Source organism: Eulemur rufifrons, chromosome 6, assembly GCF_041146395.1.
Source record: "Eulemur rufifrons isolate Redbay chromosome 6, OSU_ERuf_1, whole genome shotgun sequence".
Taxonomy (NCBI): domain Eukaryota; kingdom Metazoa; phylum Chordata; class Mammalia; order Primates; family Lemuridae; genus Eulemur; species Eulemur rufifrons.
The window spans coordinates 1,615,595-1,635,260 of NC_090988.1; positions in this window are offsets into that span (position 1 = coordinate 1,615,595).

The following is a 19,666-nucleotide window of genomic DNA, read 5'->3' on the forward strand; positions in this document are numbered from 1 at the left end:
GTGGTTCTATAGGAAAAGGCACATTTTAAAGTAATATGGACTCCCCTTTACAGTAAAACCTTTGGCATCTGGAAACACCAGAAATAAGGCATTTTTGTTGGCCTTGTTTTCTTCTTAGTTGAAATGTACCTCTTGAAAAGTATGAGGTTTAATTTTTATTTTAAATGTTTTAATTAAAATATTTCCAGAATATATTTCAAACCACGAAGTTTACTGTCAATATACTTAAAGTTTCGGCCGGGCGCGGTGGCTCACGCCTGTAATCCTAGCACTCTGGGAGGCCGAGGTGGGCGGATCGTTTGAGCTCAGGAGTTCGAGACCAGCCTGAGCAAGAGCGAGACCCCACCTCTACTAAAAAATAGAAAGAAATCATATGGACAGCTAAAAATATATATAGAAAAAATTAGCTGGGCATGGTGGCGCATGCCTGTAGTCCCAGCTACTCGGGAGGCTGAGACAGGAGGATCGCTTGAGCCCAGGAGTTTGAGGTTGCTGTGAGCTAGGCTGACGCCACGGCACTCACTCTAGCCTGGGCAACAGAGTGAGACTCTGTCTCAAAAAAAAAAAAAAAAAAAGTTTCGTCATTTATATGTATGGATTACTGTACCATAATTTAGTGATACTCCCAGGGACACACTTGAGATAAAAAAATTTGCTTTTATGCCAAATGGTTTAAGACCAATGTCCTTTTTATGTTTTTGTGCCTGTCTTGGAAATCAAATAATTAACGTCAAAATGGCAAGCAAAAGAAGTTTTCAACTAGAGCCCTGAAAGGTTATCCAGAGTTATGTGGACTTTTCATCATCTATTTTTTGTTACTCAGAGTCCTCTTGTTCTTTTCTTTTAAAGTGAGATGCTATTGTACAAGATGCTCAGAAGGGAGAATGAAACAAAAAGACTGTAGGAGTTCTGCCTGCCTTTGACATTCTGTGGGAAAGCTATGTGATTAGACACAATGGCATCCCCCCGGTTAGTAACTGCAGGGTATCTCTCCCCATAGAAGAGTGCTAGTCCATAGAAGACAGCGCCCGCAATTATGAAACGAGAGTATCATGCAGACAGAGAGCCTCAGCTGCTACTGAAGCATTCAATCAGTGTTCTTGTTTTAATTCTCTGAAAACATGTTGAAAAGCATCCTGAGATTTCTCAGCCACTGGTCCATGTTGTATACTCAGCAAGTAGTTAAGCTTTAGAATCCATATAAAACACCTGGAGAGCTAGTTAAAGAAGCTTCTTTGAGCAACCACCAGACAGTCTGATCCAGTATGTCTGGGATTGGACTGAGGAATCCACAATTTTAGCACCACTCCATGTGATTCTGGTGCAGGTGGTTGAGAAATACAGATCTAGGCCATACTTAATACGCTTTTTTTCTTTCAAAGGGTGCCTGTCTCTAGTTCGTTTAGGTTTACCACTTTTCCCATTCATACCTTGCTTTCCCATCACTTTAGTGATACTGACACAGAAATTTATCATTAGTTTCTCTGTCTCCTATGTTTAAATATTAAGCCCAGACTCATAATTTATAACAATGACATGTAAAAGTCAGAACTAATTGAGCTGAACAATATAGAAAGTTCAGCATTCTCTAAAACCGTGACAAAATACTGCTGCCTGTCTACATCAATGCCTCCTATTATATGCTTGTATATTAATAATATAGTCAAGTCGGGTGTGAGGCACAAGGGCCGGTTAGGAAGTGCAGCTAATGCATATTTACTATTTGTGCCGTTAGCTTTCAAATGCTAGACGCATGGAAAACAGAAATGGCTCTTAAGGCCAAATGATGTTCCTTGTTTATCACGGAAACTTTCACAAGAACTGTCCCGTAATCAATTAGCTTATTTAACTTTTTAGTTTTTGTATTTTATCAATTGTGGGCAACAGTATAGCAATGTTTTTAACAGCCAATAATTAACTCTGCTTACCACAGTGCTAGTCACTGTTGTAAGCATTTGACATCTATTCATTTATTCCTAACTATGACATCAAGGCACACAAAGGCTGAACACTTGCCCACTGTCACATAGTAATGAAAGTGGAGCTGAAATTGAGACCCAGACACTCTGCATAGTCAGTGCTCTAATAAAAGCAGACTTTAGAGTTGGGTAGTTGAATCCTGACTGTTTCTCACTAATTCTAAAACCTCTACCAAACTACTAAACCCCTCTAAAACTATTTCCAAAACTCTTACTAAGCCATGACTTTCTCATCTCTAAAACGGGAATAGTAGTAGCATCTAAGGGTTGCTGTGAGAATTAAATAATAGATGTTTCTAAAGGGCTTACGGGAGAGTGAATACCGGATAAAAGCCAGAATTTTTTTTTTGAGACAGAGTCTCGCTTTGTTGCCCAGGCTAGAGTGAGTGCCGTGGCGTCAGCCTAGCTCACAGCAACCTCAACCTCCTGGGCTCAAGCGATCCTCTTGGCTCAGCCTCCCGAGTAGCTGGGACTACAGGCATGTGCCACCATGCCCGGCTAATTTTTTTCTATATATATTTTTTAGTTGGCCAGATAATTTTTCTATTTTTAGTAGAGACGGGGGTCTCACTCTTGCTCAGGCTGGTCTCGAACTCCTGAGCTCAAACAATCCGCCCGCCTCAGCCTCCCAGAGTGCTAGGATTACAGGCATGAGCCACCGCGCCCGGCCAAAAGCCAGAATTTTTGCTATGAAATAGTGCAGGACCCTACAGCAGTTAAAAGGATGAGGGGATACAATTTTATATAATGTTATTAAGAATTTATTCAGAGTCAACTTTTCTGAAAAAATAAGGTTTTACCTAGTTAACATATATCTTGCAGGAAGAGAGTCTTGGCAGTTGGACATGCAAGACGTCATTTATCAGTTAAGACGAGACTTCACAGTAAATCTTGGAGCATGGTGGTAGTGAAGTTAAGTCCTTGCTTACCATGAGGTCTGAGTAAATACCAAAAGTGTGATTCTTTAGTGGGAGCTTTTATCCAGATAGCACTGATTATGACTACTGAACAATGTCTACATTCTCGAACAATGTCTAGAACTATTATTATCCATTGCCTCTGATAACTTTGCAGTTTGGAGAAATGGTCTTAGGAACCTCAGTGAGCTGTGCCTTCTCTGATAATGGGCATTGCTTTCTGCAGGCATCACTTTCTTGTTGCTCACAGGCTGGTTCAGTGCACAAGGTGGCAGGAATAGAAGCAGCACTGTGAATTGCTGCAAAAGAATAGTAGCAGAAAAAAACAGGTCTGGTATTTTACAAAACAGTTGCTAAAGAGAGTTGGGCTTGACTGTTCATTTCTGGATGGTAAAACTTGGTAAATAGTAAGTCCTTTCTATTCTTTTTTTTTTAATGTTTTTTATTTCAGCATATTACAGGGCTACAAATGTTTAGGTTACATATATTGCCTTTGCCCCACCCAAGTCAGAGCTTCAAGTGTGCCCATCCCCCAGGCGGTGCACACCGCACCCATTAGGTGTGAATATACCCATCCCCTCCTCCCCCTCCCACCTGCCCTACACCTGATGAATGTTGCTACTATATGTGCACTTAAGTGTTGATCAGTTAATACCAATTTAATGGTGAGTACATGTGGTGCTTGTTTTTCCATTCTTGGGATACTTCACTCAGTAAAATGGGTTCGAGCTCTATCCAGGATGATACAAGAGGTGCTAGATCACTATTGTGTTTTGTGGCTGAGTAGAACTCCATGGTATACATATACCACATTTTATTAATCCACCCATGAATTGATGGCACTTGGGTTGTTTCCACATCTTTGTGATTGTGAATTGTGCTGCTATAAACATTCTAGTGCAGATGTCTTTTTTGTAGAATGTCTTTTTTTCCTTTGGGTAGATGCCAAGTAATGGGATTGCTGGATCAAATGGTAGTTCTACTAGTAGCTCTTTGAGGTATCTCCATACTACTTTCCACATAGGTTGCACTAGTTTGCAGTCCCACCAGCAGTGTATGAGTGTTCCTATCTCTCCGCGTCCACGCCAACATTTGTTGTTTGGGGACTTTATGATAAAGGCCATTCTCACTGGAGCTAAGTGATATCTCATTGTGGTTTTGATTTGCATTTCCCTGATGATTAGAGATGTTGAGCATTTTTTCATATGTTTGTTGGCCATTAGTCTATCTTTTGAAAAGTTTCTGTTCATGTCTTTTGCCCACTTTTTGATAGGGTTGTGTGATTTTTTCTTGCTGATTTTCCTGAGTTCTCAATAGATTCTTGTTATCAGCCCTTTATTGGATGTGTAGCATGCGAACATTGTCTCCCGTTCTGTAGGTTGTCTGTTTGCTTTCGTGATAGTTTCCTTGGCTGTGCAGAAGCTTTTTAGTTTGATCAGGTCCTATTTCCTCACACATTTTTCCTGATTCAAGATTGTGAAGGTGAAATAGAGTTCCAGAGGAGAGTGTAGTGATTGTCCCGATAGCCCCTAATAACACTAGTGGTTTATTGATCAGTTACCATGTAGTAGGCTCTTACGTGTTTTGTGTATATCAATATTAACTCAGTCTTCCTAACAATTATGTGAGGTAGCATGTTTAGTTTTATTGCTACTTGATAAACCGAGGCCCAGAAAGTTTAAGTAATGTGCCTGAGTTCATACGTCCGAGGTTAAGTGGAATTCAAGCCCAGCTCTCTGGCTCCAGAGCCCGCAGTTTTTATCACTGTGTTGTACTGCGTGACCCAAGTGGACCTTCAAAGATCATGACCCCTAACATGGGAGTGCCCGTGAGGCCAAGACACCGTGCTGTTGATTTGCAGGGGACATGACCCCTCCCCATTGGCTAGTTTTATGCTGTAGTAACATCACCAAAATCTCAGTACCCTACAATAAAAAAAGGTGTTTTTCCTGCTCAAGCCAAGTCTGCCGTGGGCCCAGGTGACTCTGCTGGGTAACAGTTCTCCATGCAGCCCCTGGCATCCCTTCCCACCTCACTGAAGCCCACTTCCAGGGTGGTGTGGCAAGGGAGGGGAGCACTGGAGGGCCTTGCATGGGTGGTTAAAGTGTGGCCGGAAGTCAGACAAGTCATTCCTGCTCACAACTCATGGGCCAGAGCAGGCCTGAAGGGCCAGAGCAAGCCCGAGGGCGCAGGCTCGGTGTGGTGGGCCCCTGCCTGGAAGGCGAGCCGGGCTGGGCGCAGTGCGTAGCACTGACATCTACCACCCCAATCTCAGTCAGGTTCTGCCCCAACACCTGTCACTGTCACAACAGCATCATGCAGAACAGTGCTGTAGCTTCCTGCAACACACAGCGGCAGTTAAAACCCCTGAGACAAGGTCAAGGAGTAGCAGTTCACTAGGCAAAACAACCTGAGGGGCAGCGTTGGCTGGTGAGGTGTCACTCTTAGGGACCCCACAATAGGAGCAAAAGGTTGGCCCTGCATCCACAAGTTTCTAACCATAGGTTGGAGAAGAAGAAGCTTCTGGAAGTAAAAAGAGGATGTGCCTTGCTCCAGCTCTAAAGAAATGGCAGAAAGCTTACAAAGGGACAGGGGTGCTCCATAAATGCTGTCTGAAGGCCAAGTACAACCACCCGCCCTCCGCTCTGCACTGCTGCCTCCTGGGCCTCCCTGTCCCTAAACGTGCCGCGTCCACTTCCCCCTGGGTCTTTGTGCTGGCTGACATCCTCCCCGCAGCGCTGGGCCCACACGGCCATGGGCCTTTCTCCCTCACTGCAAGTCTTTGCTCAAATGTCACCTCCTTAGAGATGACTTCATTTGATCACTCTAATATAGCATCTCTTATTACTCAGTCCCCTTACTCTGCGTTATTAATTATTTGTTATCTACATTTCCTTTGGAAAGTGATCTCCAAGAAGGGAGGAGCTTTGTCTTACTCACTTAGAGCCTAGTGCCTTTAGTGGTGCTATAGCGTAATATGTGCTTCAATATTTGTTGAAGGAATGAACCGACGGGCCCCCTTACCCATGGTGATGAGTGGGAGGCATGTGCTGAGAAGCCCTTTGTGCTGGGGCCTGGACCACAGCAGGTCATCTTCAGTAGCACGCACGCATCCCCACTGGTTTGATTCACTTTCATAAGTTACAGGCATACTTGGACAACTGGTGTTGGTTGGTGGTCCCAGAAGGAAGGACAAATAGGCTTAGTTTATCTAAAATCCAACTGCCAGAGTGACTAAACACTGGTAGAGTTAGTCATAAAATCTTTCTAAAGGAGGTCAGCTTTGAGAAGTGTTGGGAAAGCAGGACAAGGGTATTACTTGGAGGAGAGGAGGGGTGATGTTCCAAGTGCTCAGGAAAGACTCCTCCCATACTCACGTCCGCCTTACAAACCATCTTAGGATATGGAACTGAGAAGATGTGATGGGAACTCTTTTTCTTCCAGGCCATGGCAACTTTGGAAGAGAAGGAAAAATCAAGGCTTGGATAGTTTTCAACAAACCTGTAGAACCTCTGTTCCAAGAGATGGTAAAATCTAGGAAAACATAATTGAATGAGTCCCTGAATGATCTGTTTCTCTAAGTTACATGCGTTTTAGAGGAGATGACAATGTTACCTAGACCCTGCAGGATAAATTACTGGGACTCCAATTGCCCAAAATGCCCTTGGATCCCAGGAGCTGCCAGATGTCTCTGAAAGGAGTTGCCAGGACTCCGGTTTCTTTGTAGCCTGGCGCCTCCTAACACAGGTGCTGCCCCTTCTTGGGTGTTCCTCTGCATGTCGCTTAGCGAGTATTTTACTGTGGTTATGGTGGGAGATGGCTCTAATCCTACCAGTGTTTATAATTAATAGGGTCCCAAAGGCTATATATTGGCCCATTTGATTTTTATGACCTTTCTCTTAAAAAGCTAAACATGTAGGATTGGCTTCCTTGAGGCTAGGCAAAAGCACTCAATGTTGGACTCAAAAAATACTTTGCTACGCTAACCACAAATAAGTGTTCCCAGATAACGTACTAATACCATCACTCTCCTACTTTAATGTAATCTCTGGGATGGTTGCCTCTCACAGAGATGGGCACCTCTGTTCCCTGTCTTACAGAACGTGACTGACTGCTAGTCCAAAGTCTCCTGTTGTCCAGGAGGACACCTGGTACCTGATCACTTTCTCCGGCACCTCCCGAGTTCCTTGGCAGCAGACTCAACTAGCCAGGAGCCCACATTGCAGTGAGAGAGAGGAGACTTAGGAGGGAGGTGACGAGCGCGAGAGCCAGCGTAAGCCTGAGTATACACTGGGCTCTCAGAAGAAAAGGGGACTCAGGCTTGGTCTGCTTGACCCTCAGCGGTGGAAGCAATGAGAAATGGCTGGCAATCCAGCAAGAGTATTGTAGGAGCCACGGAAACATTGAATGGGTAATTGGAGCAAACCTTTAAATTCCTTCCCAACCCTGAGGTTGTAAGATATTTGTGAAATCCTAAGGACGAGAGCCTCTGCCACCTGGAGGTCATTTGGGAGCTACCTGCTCTGCTGCCCGGTGAATGTACTGTTCTTCCCACCTGGAGCACTGTTCTTCCCTCTCCCTCCTGTTGGCACCTGCCTCCTCCAGAGACTTCTGATAGTACTTAAATTAAATCCACGCTATTCAGTCTGGCCTGTAGGATCTGCCTCTCCGATTCCATCTCCTCTCCCAGGTTCCTGTCCATGAAAGGCCACCTCACTGAGCTCTCACTTCCTTAGAGATGCCTTCCTTGATGGCCCAATTCCAGGTAATCACTTGATCACGTCACCCTCTTAATTCTCTAAATAGTACTTCTCATTCAGAAATTATTTTTAATTATTGGTTTGTCTACTAATTGTCTCTATTTGTTTACTAGTTTGTAAGCTCCATGGGAGCTTGACACGTTATGTACTCAAATATGTTTGTTACATACATACATTCATACATAGAGTTTAAGGAAGAAAGGGGGGAAACAGTAACTTTAACAAACTTTGTTATTTTCCCTAAGCTCAGCCCTACAGGAAAAGAATGTCCTGTGTCACCACAAGGAGTCTACTGCATAGAAAGTGGTGTTTTAAAACAGCCGCCAGGTGGTGCTGTTGACACTTTTATGCACAAGCGTTCATGTTTATAGAGAAGGTCCACGGCTTCCCGATATGATTGAATAGGTGATTCACTGTGATTCTTCTTCATCTCTTTTCATTTTTACAAAAGCAGTCTTAAGGGCAATAGCCTGGCAGCAAATACTGGGAGCTGGCAAGTGATAGCTGGCAAGCTACCTTTTTGGAACCAGCCCTGTTAAAAAAGAAGGGTAAGATTAACTGGTTGGATAAAAATCTGAAGAGTTCAAGGTGGGGAGTGAGAGGGGTTGCTTTCAAATTGAGACTCCATAATTTCTTTCTTTTCTTTTTCTTTTTTCTTTTTCTTTTTTTTTTTTTTTTGAGCCAGAGTCTCGCTCTGTCACTCTGGCTAGAGTGCCGTGGCGTCAACCTAGCTCACAGCAACCTCACACTCCAGGCTCAAGCAATTTTCCTGCCTGAACCTCCCGAGCTGGGACTACAGGTGTGCACCACCATGCCCGGCTAATTTTCCTATTTTCTGTAGAGACGGGGGTCTCGATCTTGCTCCAGCTGGTCTCAAACTCCTGAGCTCCAGCTATCCTCCCGCCTCGGCCTCCCACAGTGCTAGGATTACAGGCGTGAGCCACCGCACCTGGCTAAGAGACTCTGTAATTTCTAAGGATGATTTCATGTTTTTAAATTCTTAAGTATTCTTTATTGCTATTTTAAGAAAATGACATAAAACATCCAGACTCTGGCTCCTCCAGTTTCATATGCTAAGTTCAGGCAGGACTTCTGAGCCCCGGCAGTTTCCAAGCCTGGCTGCACGTCAGAATCCCCTGCAGAGCTTTTTAAAAATACGCATTTCTGTGCTTGCTCACTAAAGCAGTTGTGTCTTCACGGGCCACAGAACCTGTCTTGTTAACAGGACTTCCCAGATGATTCCGTCTCATCCGTGATTTAGGAGCCATTTTTCCCGGGACAGATCTATGCCTGCAGGCTCCCTTCTCGTGCCTGCCGGTCCTGCCACCAGTTCTGGGCTTTAGGGGCACGGAACTTCGTTGCTAATGGCAGTCTCCCCACCCCCACCCCCAGAAGATGGCGGGATCCCACAGGTTTGGAAAATAATAGGTTAGACAGGTATGTTTGTTTTTAACCACAGAATTTCTTAAAGATTCACACTGCACCATAGTACTTTAAAGTTCTAAGAAGGAGAACGCAGCTCAGATCCCAGATCACTTTATTCACAGAGCATTTCCTCAGCACACATCTCAGGAAACATTGTCCAGTTGGAAATTATCTGCTCTGGGTGTCAGAAGTGTTTGTTTTTGGTCACAGCTTCTGCTCCTGCTGAAACCTAGAATGGCCGTTCTCTGGGCCTGCTTCACAGCTGAGAAACCTGCCGAGTGCCCAGGTTGGGTGGAATCCCTTGTTTCCTGGATCCCATTTTCCTCTACCTTATTTCATTCCCTGTTTATAATGGAAAAGGGGGCAAGGGAAGTACTTTTCATAACCTTGCGTGTCTGAAAACATCTTTCCCCCCTGCTCTTGCATTCTTTGATGGTTTAGCTTAATATAGAATTCTAGTCTGCCAGTCAATTCCCCTCATAATTTTGATGATAATGCTTTTTGTCTTCTGCAGCAAATCTAGCTGTTGAGAAGTCTGATATCATTCTATTTCTTTTCGTAAATTATGGGTACATAATAGTTGCATTTTTTATAGGGTACATGTGATGTTTTGGTACAGGCATACAAGGTGATTAAATCAGGGTAATTGGGGGATCCATCACTTCAGATATTTATCATTTCTTTGTTTTAGGAACATTCCAATTCTACTCTTTTAGTTATTTTAAAGTATACCTTAACTTATTGTTGATTATAGTCACTTTTTGCACTATCAAATATTGTTCATTCTTTCTAGCTATATTTTGCATCCCCACTTTATCTCCCCTCCTCACTACCCTTCCCAGCCTCCGGTAACCATCATTCTACTCTCTGTCTCCATGAGATCAATTGTTTTTTAATATTTAGCTCCTACATAGGAGTGAGAACATGCGAGATTTGTCTTTCTGTGCTTGGTTTATTTCACTTAATGTTCTCCAGTTCCATCCATGTTGTTGCAAATGGCAGGATTTCATTCTTTTTTGTGACTATATAATTTTCCATCATGTACAGGTACCACAATTTCTTTATCCATTCATCCACTGATGGACACTTAGTTGGTTCCATTGTGAATAGTGCTGCAATAAACATGGGAGTGCAGAGACCTTTTCAATACACTGAATTCCCCTCCTTCAGATATATACCAAGCAGTGGCATTGCTGAGTCATATGGCAATTCTATTTTTAGTTTTTTGAGGAGCCTCCATACTATTTTCCATAGTAGTTGCACTAATTTACATTTCCACCAACAATGTATGAGGGTTCCCGTTTCTCCACATCCTCACCAACATTCGTTATTGCCTGCCTTTTTTATAAAAGCCATTTTACCTGGGGTGAGATGATACCTTATTATAGTTTTGATGTGCATTTCTCTGCTGACTAACGATGTTGAGCATTTTTTTCATCTACCTGTTGGCCATTTGTACATCTTCTTTTGAGACATGTCTACCATTCTGTTTATTGATCTGTATATGTGACCTATTTTCCTCTTCGGAAACTTTTGTGATCTTCTCATTCCTCCTGGTGTTTTGAGTTTCAGTGATGCCGTACCTTGGTCTGGGTCTTTTTGCACTGATTTTGCTGGGCACTCAGTGGCCCTTTCCTCTGCAAATATATGATCTCCAGTTCTGGGGACTGAAATAGTTCTTTCTTTGGTATTTCTTACTCAGTGAGCTTTCTGAACACCTATTATTTGGATGTTGGAATTTCTGGATTGATCCTTAATTTCTTATCTTTTCTCTCCTAGTATCCATCTCTGACATTTTGTTTTACTTTCTGGGTTATTTAAAAATAATCCTTACATTGCATTTTTAAACTTCTATATTTTTAATTTCCAAATGTTCTTTCCTGTTCTTTGGGTGTTCCTTTCCTTTATATCTTTTTGTTTTGTTTAATGGATCCAGGCAGGACCTATCTGAGATATTAGAGGGCATTATTACTAGTATTATTATTCTGTCCCCTGCATTCTTTTCCCCCTTAATTTCCTTTCATCTGTTTATTTTTGTTCCCATTCCTCATGTTAGAAACTTTCCTCATGTCTGACAATCAGCGGCTACCAACTCAAATGTGAATGAAGCGCCACGTGCCTGCAAACACACACGCACAACTGATTGGAACAGGTGCTGTGTGGGCAAGCTCGTTAGCCAGTGCAGCACCGCGGTAGGGAGGATAATGGCCCCCGAAAGACATCTGTGTTCCGATCCCCAGAAACGGTGAATATGCTAGGTTACATGGCAGAGGGGAATTGAAGTTGCAAATCAGTTCGTTTTAAAATTGGAAGATTATATGGGTCCAGTGTAATCACAAGCATCCCTCAAGTGGAAGAGGGAGGAGACGAGTCAGAGGAGGAGATGTGAATTGGAATCCAGGTCTGAGTGCTGCGAAGTAGAAGGACTCAACTCGAGGTTGCTGGCTTTGGGGACAGAGAAAGGCAGCTGTGAGCTGAGGAATGTGAGCAACCTCTAGAAACTGGAAAAGGTGAGGAAACCAAGTCTCCCCTAGTCCCTCCAGAGAGGAACACAGCCCTGCCGGCAACTTGAGCCCAGCGAGATTCATGCCAGACTTCTGAACTTTGCAAGACAATGGATACATGTGCTTTAAACCACAAATCTTGTTATAGCAGCTATAGAAAACTAATACATTTGCAAGTTGGGGACCCACAAATGTTACAGCTAAGGAAGTAGGGAGAGTCAAAATAGCCAGGAAAATGTTCTTGAGACCTTAGATAGGGAGAGGAACAGGAAATCCCTGGACTTCAGCTAGATCCATGGCTGGGTCTATGGTCCCTGCTGCGTCTGTCTGGGGAATACTCCTGCCTTCTCAACAGCCCACAGGGCGTTCCTTTGGAGAGGAATCTGGGGGTTCAAATCCTAATCCTGAACACACCCATCGTCTTTCTCCAGTAGTTTTTCGTGGCTTGGCTAAGGCTATCCTGGCTCTGCAAGACCAAGGAAGCTTTAGAATCCACGCGTGTGCAGTCTCCTTACCTGTTTCTGTCGGTTGGGTGTAATGAGCCACCTGGTTGAGGCCCCGATCTAACATCACAATTTCCCTGTGCTTCTTGAAGGTTTGCTTTAGGAAACAGCTTGCAGGCTCTTCCATCTTGAATCGTGCTTGTGGATGGATATATATGAATATATGTATTTCTAAGTTTTTTTGGTCTTTTTTAACTTAGTTTTTCAATAACTATAAGCAATTTGCATACCTGTTAAAAATATAAAGCATGATAAATAACTGAATACTATGAACTTAATACTTAATTTAAAAAAGAACATTAACTGTAACAATTGACATTCTCTATGTATTTTTCCAAGAGCCCATTTTCTTAATCCTCCTGCCCACCACCCAGTATTTATCCTATTTTTTTTTTTTCAGTTTCACTCTTTTTTGTCAAACCTTTTTTATTGTGAATTATGACATTTTGGAAAAGTGCCAAGTAAGGTTTACTCAAAGCAAATGCCCATGTGGCCATCATCCAGGTCAGTGAGAACACAGCCAGCACCCCAGAATTTTCTTTCAATCATCGGTCTCTTCTGTGAACTGCCCATCACCCATTTTTTAAGTGTTCATCTTTTTTCTTTATTCTTAATTTCAAGGAATGCTTTGCATAAGAGTATGTAAAAGAAGATAGGCGCCCTTTGTTCATTTCACTGGTTGCGAGTATCTTCTCCTACTTGGTGACCAAACTTTTCACTCTCTCAATGATGTCTTTTGAGGAATAAAGTCTTAATTTTAATATAGTTAGATTTATCCATTTTTCCCTTTATGATTGGTGTGTCTTTGAGCTTCCAGGAGGGATCATTTCCTTCTGCCTGAATAACATTTTTGAGTGTTTCTTTTAGTGTGGGTCTGCTATTAATTAATTCTTTTAGTTTCTGTTTATTTAAAAATGTTTCTGTTTCACGTGGACTTCTTGAAGATCATTTTCACTGAATGTAGGCTGGCTATTATTTTCTTTCCGTTGTCTTCTAACTTCTGTTGCTTCTATTGAGAAGCCAGCTTTAAGTCTTTTGAAGGCAGTTGTATTTTTCACTCCCTCAAGCTGCATTTGAGATTTTCTATTTCTCTTTGGTTTTTGTTTTAGCATTTTACTATAATGTGCTTAGATGTGGAGATGGTGTATATACCTATATGTATAAATATTGCATATATATTTTAATGTTTTTGTCTTAGAGTTGTAGAACCTCTTAAATATGTGGCTTAATATTTTTTCAACATTTTTATAAAGCTCTCAGCCATTTTTGCTCCAAATATTTTCTCTGCTTCATTTTCTTTCTCCTTTCCTGGAATTTGAAATATATGTATGTTGGATTCTCTTACTATATCCTGTCTCCTAGTCTTGTTATAAAGAAAAACCTGTGATAAATTTAAGAGAATTTAATTGAGCAAAGAACGATTTGTGAATAGGGCAGCCCTCAAAACGAAAAAGGTTCAGAGGGCTCCCTCTGAGCTCTGCAACGTGGGCAGGGAGTATTTCCAGACAGAAAACCCACCAGAAATGAGGTACGGAAACAGCTGGATTGGTTCTAGCTCCGCATTCGCCTTCTTGAACATGGTCTGATCAGTTGGAAGCCTGTGATAGGCTGAAGCTTGTCTGCTATGATTGGCTGACACCAGCTATTTGTTACAAAATATACTCCTAAGTTGGGCTTTCACGTTTGTTTACAGACTAAGGCTGCAATTTGTTATGTAGGGACTCAGGAGACAGTCTCAGCCTAAATTTAGTTAATTTTTATTTTCCACGCATACTCAAGTCCCACCAAATTTAGTTTAATTTAACATCCTCTCTTCTGTATTTTCCATTGCTTTGTCTCTTCATGCTTCACTCTGGGTATTTTTTCATCAGTCATAAGTTTAGTAATTATCTTTCCAGGTTTATTAAATCTATTAGTAAACATATCCATTGAGTTTTAACAGTAGCCTTTTATAATTTTCAGTTCTGAAGTGTTCTTTTATACATATATAGTTCCAGTTGTTGGCCAAAATTTTCAACATTGTCTTTGTCATCTTAAACATGCATACATAGATGTTTTAAAGTCCATGCCCAACAGCTCCTATTTTTGGAGTCCCTGAAAGTCTGTTTCTATTGTCCATTTTTTCTCTTAGGAAGAACTGTTTCTTAAAATAATTTGCGGACTAGGACATCATCTACTTCCTCCAGAGAGGATTTATGCTTGCTTCTGCTATGCACCTAGGGATGCGAACACTTGGTTGCATTCATCCAGTCACAGAGATTGAGATAGCCGGAAGTTGGGTTGCAGTCTCCTTGAGAGCAGCCTGCTTCAGTTTGCTCCTGGGCTGCAGCCTTTCAGTGGGTCAGATCCCGACCCAGAAGGAAGAGGGTTCCTCAGGCCCCCCGGCCATGTACTGGCTCATTTCCGCGTTGGTGGGCTCTGTACTCCAATCCAGGTACACGGAGCCTTGCAACATGCCACTCAGCCTTGCAGCCAGCTGCTCTAGAAGTGGCGCCGGCTGCTGGGCTCCCCTCTCTGCGCCGCTGGTCTCGCCCCTGGATACTCTCCCAGTCATATATCACGATCTTGTTAGCTCCCTAACAAGACCTAATGATGCCTTCAAGAGCAGTTTTTAAAAGATTTTATCTACCTTTTAATTTCTTCTTAGTCAGAGGCTTGTTTTAAATTGCTGAATTCTCCGTGACCAGGAGCGGAAGTTCTCTTAGGACTTTCAGCAGAGGGACCCTGACCTCTAGCATTTACTCTTTAACACTGAAGATCAAGCACCGTCCGGTAGGCAGTAGGCTGTTAATACTATGGATCCCATAGGGTCCTTTCAAAAGGAATCATGTCTACATGGATATATTTCTCTTCAAGTTATAAAAATGTATCATATTTAAATATGTTCTAAAAGAGAAATAAACATTAAGCCCCGAAACATATTATAGATTTCCCGATTCAGGCAATTTGGAAAATAACTGAAAATATTTTTGTGAACTAAAAGATGTTCTTCTAAGCTGCCCTTAATTACCTGATTCAGTCATTAAAAATGCATCATTGGGCTTTCGCTGGTCTCCTGTGCCAGGGCCCCAAATATTGAGACAGTGCGCACTTCTTAACCTCAGGGAATTTATAATCTAGCCAAAACCAGACGGGTGAAAACCATCTAAAGTGATAAATATGTATAAGATTATGTAATGAAATGTACATATATTATAAAGCCCAAATCACCTCAATACAAAGAAAGAATATTTATGAATTATCTTGCTTCACTAATTATTTTTCATAAACTCTCATATCTGTTCATAGTTGTTGACTACCTTTTGCTTCCTCTGAGAAATTCAAAAGTATGTGTACAATCTAGAGTTTTATTTATTAATAACCACTAGGACCTATGAACTAAAAGTGGCATAAAATAATAGGCAAGAGAGCAGCACAGGAGCCAGACTGGCTGGGCACAAATGCTGGGTGGGCTACCTACTAGTTGAGTGACCTTGGTTAAGTCCTTTGATCTCCCTATCCCGCTGCTTGCTCTTCAGTAACATAAGAACAACAATACCTATTCCCTAACATGGCTGTGCAGAAGAAGGGGTCATATACACAATGCACTTAGAATCAGGTTTGGCACGTGGGGAAGCACTTCTTCTCAAGGTGCAACCACGGTTAAACGTTTACTTAGGGGAATTGGAATATAACTAGAAAAATACTTTGTAAATTATTACCAACAACATACACGTAAAGAAGGAAAGGGGAAAATCTATTTTACTCCCAGCCAGGAGACATTTAAAACACACACCCTCCCTGCCCCCACTCAAATGGGAGGTATAGGAAGCAGTGTCCACCTTGTCCCTCCAAAATATCTCTTTTATTTTTTTTATTCCCTCCTCCCTGCTATCCTTCTCGGGTTCTGGTAGCCATCATTCTACTTTCTGTCTCTATGAGATCAATTATTTTTAATATTTAGATCCCACATATGAATGAGAATATGGGAGATTTGTTTTTCTCTGCTTGGCTTATTTAACATAATGTTCTCCAGTTCTGTCCATGTTGTTGCAAATGGCGGGATTTCATTCTTTTTGTGGCTATATAATATTCCATTGTGTATATGTACCACAATTTCTTTATCCATTCATCCATTGATGAGACTTAGGTTGATTCCATATCTTGGCTATTGTGACTAGTGCTGCAATAAACATAGGAATGCAGATACCTTTTCAGTATACTGAATTCCCCTCCTTTGGATATATACATAGCAGTGGGATTGCTGGGTCATATGGTAGTTTTATTTTTAGATTTTTAAGGAACCTCCATACTATTCTCCATAGTGGCTGCAATAATTCACATCCCCACCAACAGTGTATGAGGGTTACCCTTTCTCCACATCTCGCCAGCATTCGTTATTGCCTGTCTTTTTGATAACCTCCCCCCCTTTTTTTTTTTTGATACAGAATCTCGCTCTTTTGCTTTGGCTAGAGTGCTGTGGCATCAGCCTAGCTCACAGGAACCTCAAACTCCTGGGCTTAAGCAATCCTTCTGCCTCAGCCTCCAGAGTCGCTGGGAATACAGGCATGTGCCACCATGCCCGGCTAATTTTTTTCTCTATATATTTTTAGCTGTCTAAATCATTTCTTTCTATTTTTAGTAGAGACGGGGTCTCGCTCTTGCTCAAGCTGATCACGAACTTCTGACCTTGAGTGATCCTCCCGCCTTGGCCTCCCAGAGTGCTAGGATTACAGGCGTGAGCCACTGTGCCCGGCCGATAAAAGCCCTTTTAACTGGTATGAGATGATATCTTATTGTAGTTTTGATTTGCATTTCTCTGATAACTAGTGATGTTGAGCATTTTTTCATACACCTGTTGGTTATTTGTATGTCTTCTTTAGAGAAATACCTATTCAGATCCTTTGCCCGTTTTTTAAAATAAGATTGTTTGATTTTTTCCTATTGAGTTGTTAGAGCTCCTTATATATTTTGGTTATTAATCCCTTGTTGGATGGGTAGTTTGAAAATAATTTCTCCCATTCTGTGGGTTGTTTCTTCACTTTGTTGATTGTTTCCTTTGCTGTGTAGAAGCATTTTAGGTTGATGTGATACTATCTGTCCAATTTTACTTTTGTTGCCTGTGTTTGGGAGGTATTATTCAAGAAGTCTTTGCCCAGACCAATGTCCTGAAGCATTTCCCCAATGTTTGCTTTTAGTAGTTTCATAGTTTCATGTCTTAGATATAAATATTTAATCATTTCAATCTGATTTTTGTACGTGTGAGAGATACGGGTTGAGTTTCATCCTTCTGCATATGGATATCCAGTTTTCCCAGCACCATTTATTGAAGAGACTATTCCTTCCCTGCTGTATGTTCTTGGCACCTTGTCAAAGATAATTTCACTATAGATTTATTTCTGAGTTCTCTATTCAGTTCCATTGGTCTGTGTGTCTGTTTTTACACCAGTACCATGCTGTTTTGGGTACTACAGTTCTGTAGTATAATTTGAAGTCAGGTATTGTGATTCCTCCAGTTTTGTTCTTTTTACTCAGGATGACTTTGGTTAGTTAGGCTCTTTTTTGGTTCCATACCAATTGTATGATTTTTTTTCTATTTCTGTGAAGAATATCATTGATATTTTGATGGGAATTGCATTGAATCTGTAGATTGCCTTGGGTGGTATGGACATTTTAACAATATTGATTGTTCCAATCCATGAGCATGGAATATCTTTCCTTTCTTTGTGTGTGTCCTCTTCAACTTCTTTCATCAATGTTTTATGGTTTTCATTATAGAGATCTTTCACTTCTCTGGTTAAGTTTATTCCTAAGTATTTCATTTTATTTTATTTGTAGCTATTGTAAATGGAATTACTTTCTTGTTGCTTTTTTTTTCTAGATTGTTTACTGTTGGCATATATTATAGAAATGCTACTGATTTTTGTATGTTGTTGATTTTGTATCCTGAAATTTTACTGAATTTGTTTATCAGTTCAAATAGTTTTTAGGTGGAGTCTTTAGGTTTCTCTAGATATTTTTTTCTTTCTTTCTTTCTTTCTTTTTTTTTTTTTAGGCTTGTCAAGTGAAGCAGTGGCAGTGGAGAAGGAACAAAGGAATCTGTAACTGGTTGTGATCAATTAGTTGTAAACACCACTACACTCAGACCAACCTAGGTGTCTCTAGATAAAAGATTATATTTTCTGTAAACAAGGATATTTGACTTCTTCCTTTCCAATTTGGATGCCCTTTATTTCTTTCTCTTAGTTGATTGCTAGCTAGAATTTCCAGTACTATGTTGAATAACCATGGTAAAAGTGGGCATCCTTATCTTATTCCAGATCTCAGAGGAAAGGGTTTCAGTTTTTTCCATTCAGTATGATACTAGCTGTGAGTTGAGGTAAGTTCCTTCTATACCCAGTTTTTATCATGAAATGATGTTGAGTTTTAGTACATGATTTTTCAGCATCAATTGAAATGATCATATGGTTTTTGTCCTTCATTCTGTTGATATGATGTATCACATTGATTGATTTGCATACACTGAACCATCCTGCATTCCTTGGATGAATCCCACTTGATTGTGATCAATAATATTTTTAATGTGCTGATGAATTCAGTTTTCTAGTATTTTGTTGAGGATTTTTCATCTGTGTTCATCAGAGATATTGGCCTATAGTTCTTTTGTGTGTGTGTGTGTATTGTCTTTGGTTGTGGTATCAGGGTGATATAGGCCTCATAGAATGCGTTTGGGAGTATCCCTTCTTCCTTGATTTTTGGAATAGTTTAAGCAAGATTGATGTTAGTTCTTCTTTGAATGCTTTGTAGAATTCAGCAGTGAAGCCATCGGGTCCTGGGCTTTTCTTTGATGGGAGACTTTTTAATTACTGCTTCTATCTCTTTACTTGTTATTGGTTTATTCTGGTTTTGGATTTCTCTTAGTTCAACCTTGGTAGGGTATGTGTGTATAGGAATTTATCCATTTCTTCTAGGTTTTACAATTTATGGCATATAGTTGCTCACAGTAGTCTCTAATGATCTTCTGGATTTCTGCAGTATCAGTTATAATATCTCCTTTCTTATCTCTGATTTTATTTATTTGGGTCTTTTCTCTTTTTTCCTTCATTAGTCTGGCTAAAGGTGTGTCTATTTTGTTTATCTTTTCAAAAAACCAACTTTTTGTTTCATTGATCTTTTATAATTTTTTGTTTCAATTTCATTTATTTCTGCTCTGATATTTATTAATTTTCTTCTAATTTTGAGTTTGGTTTGGTCTTTTTCTAGTTCTTTGAGATACATTGTTAAGTTGTTTATTTGAAACTTTTATACTTTTTGGATGCAGGCACTTATTGCTATAAACTTTCCTCTTATTACTGCTTTTTCTGCATTCCATAGGTTTTGATATATTGTATTTTTATTTTCATTTGTTTTGAAAAGTTTTAAAATTTCCTTCTTAATTTCTTAATTGACCCACTGGTCATTCAGGAGCATATGGTTTAATTTCTATGTGTTTGCATAATTTCCAATATTCCTCTTGTTATTGATTTCTGGTTTTATTCCATTGTGATCAGAGAAAATATTTGATATGATTTTAGTTTTTTTTAAATTTTGTGAGATGTT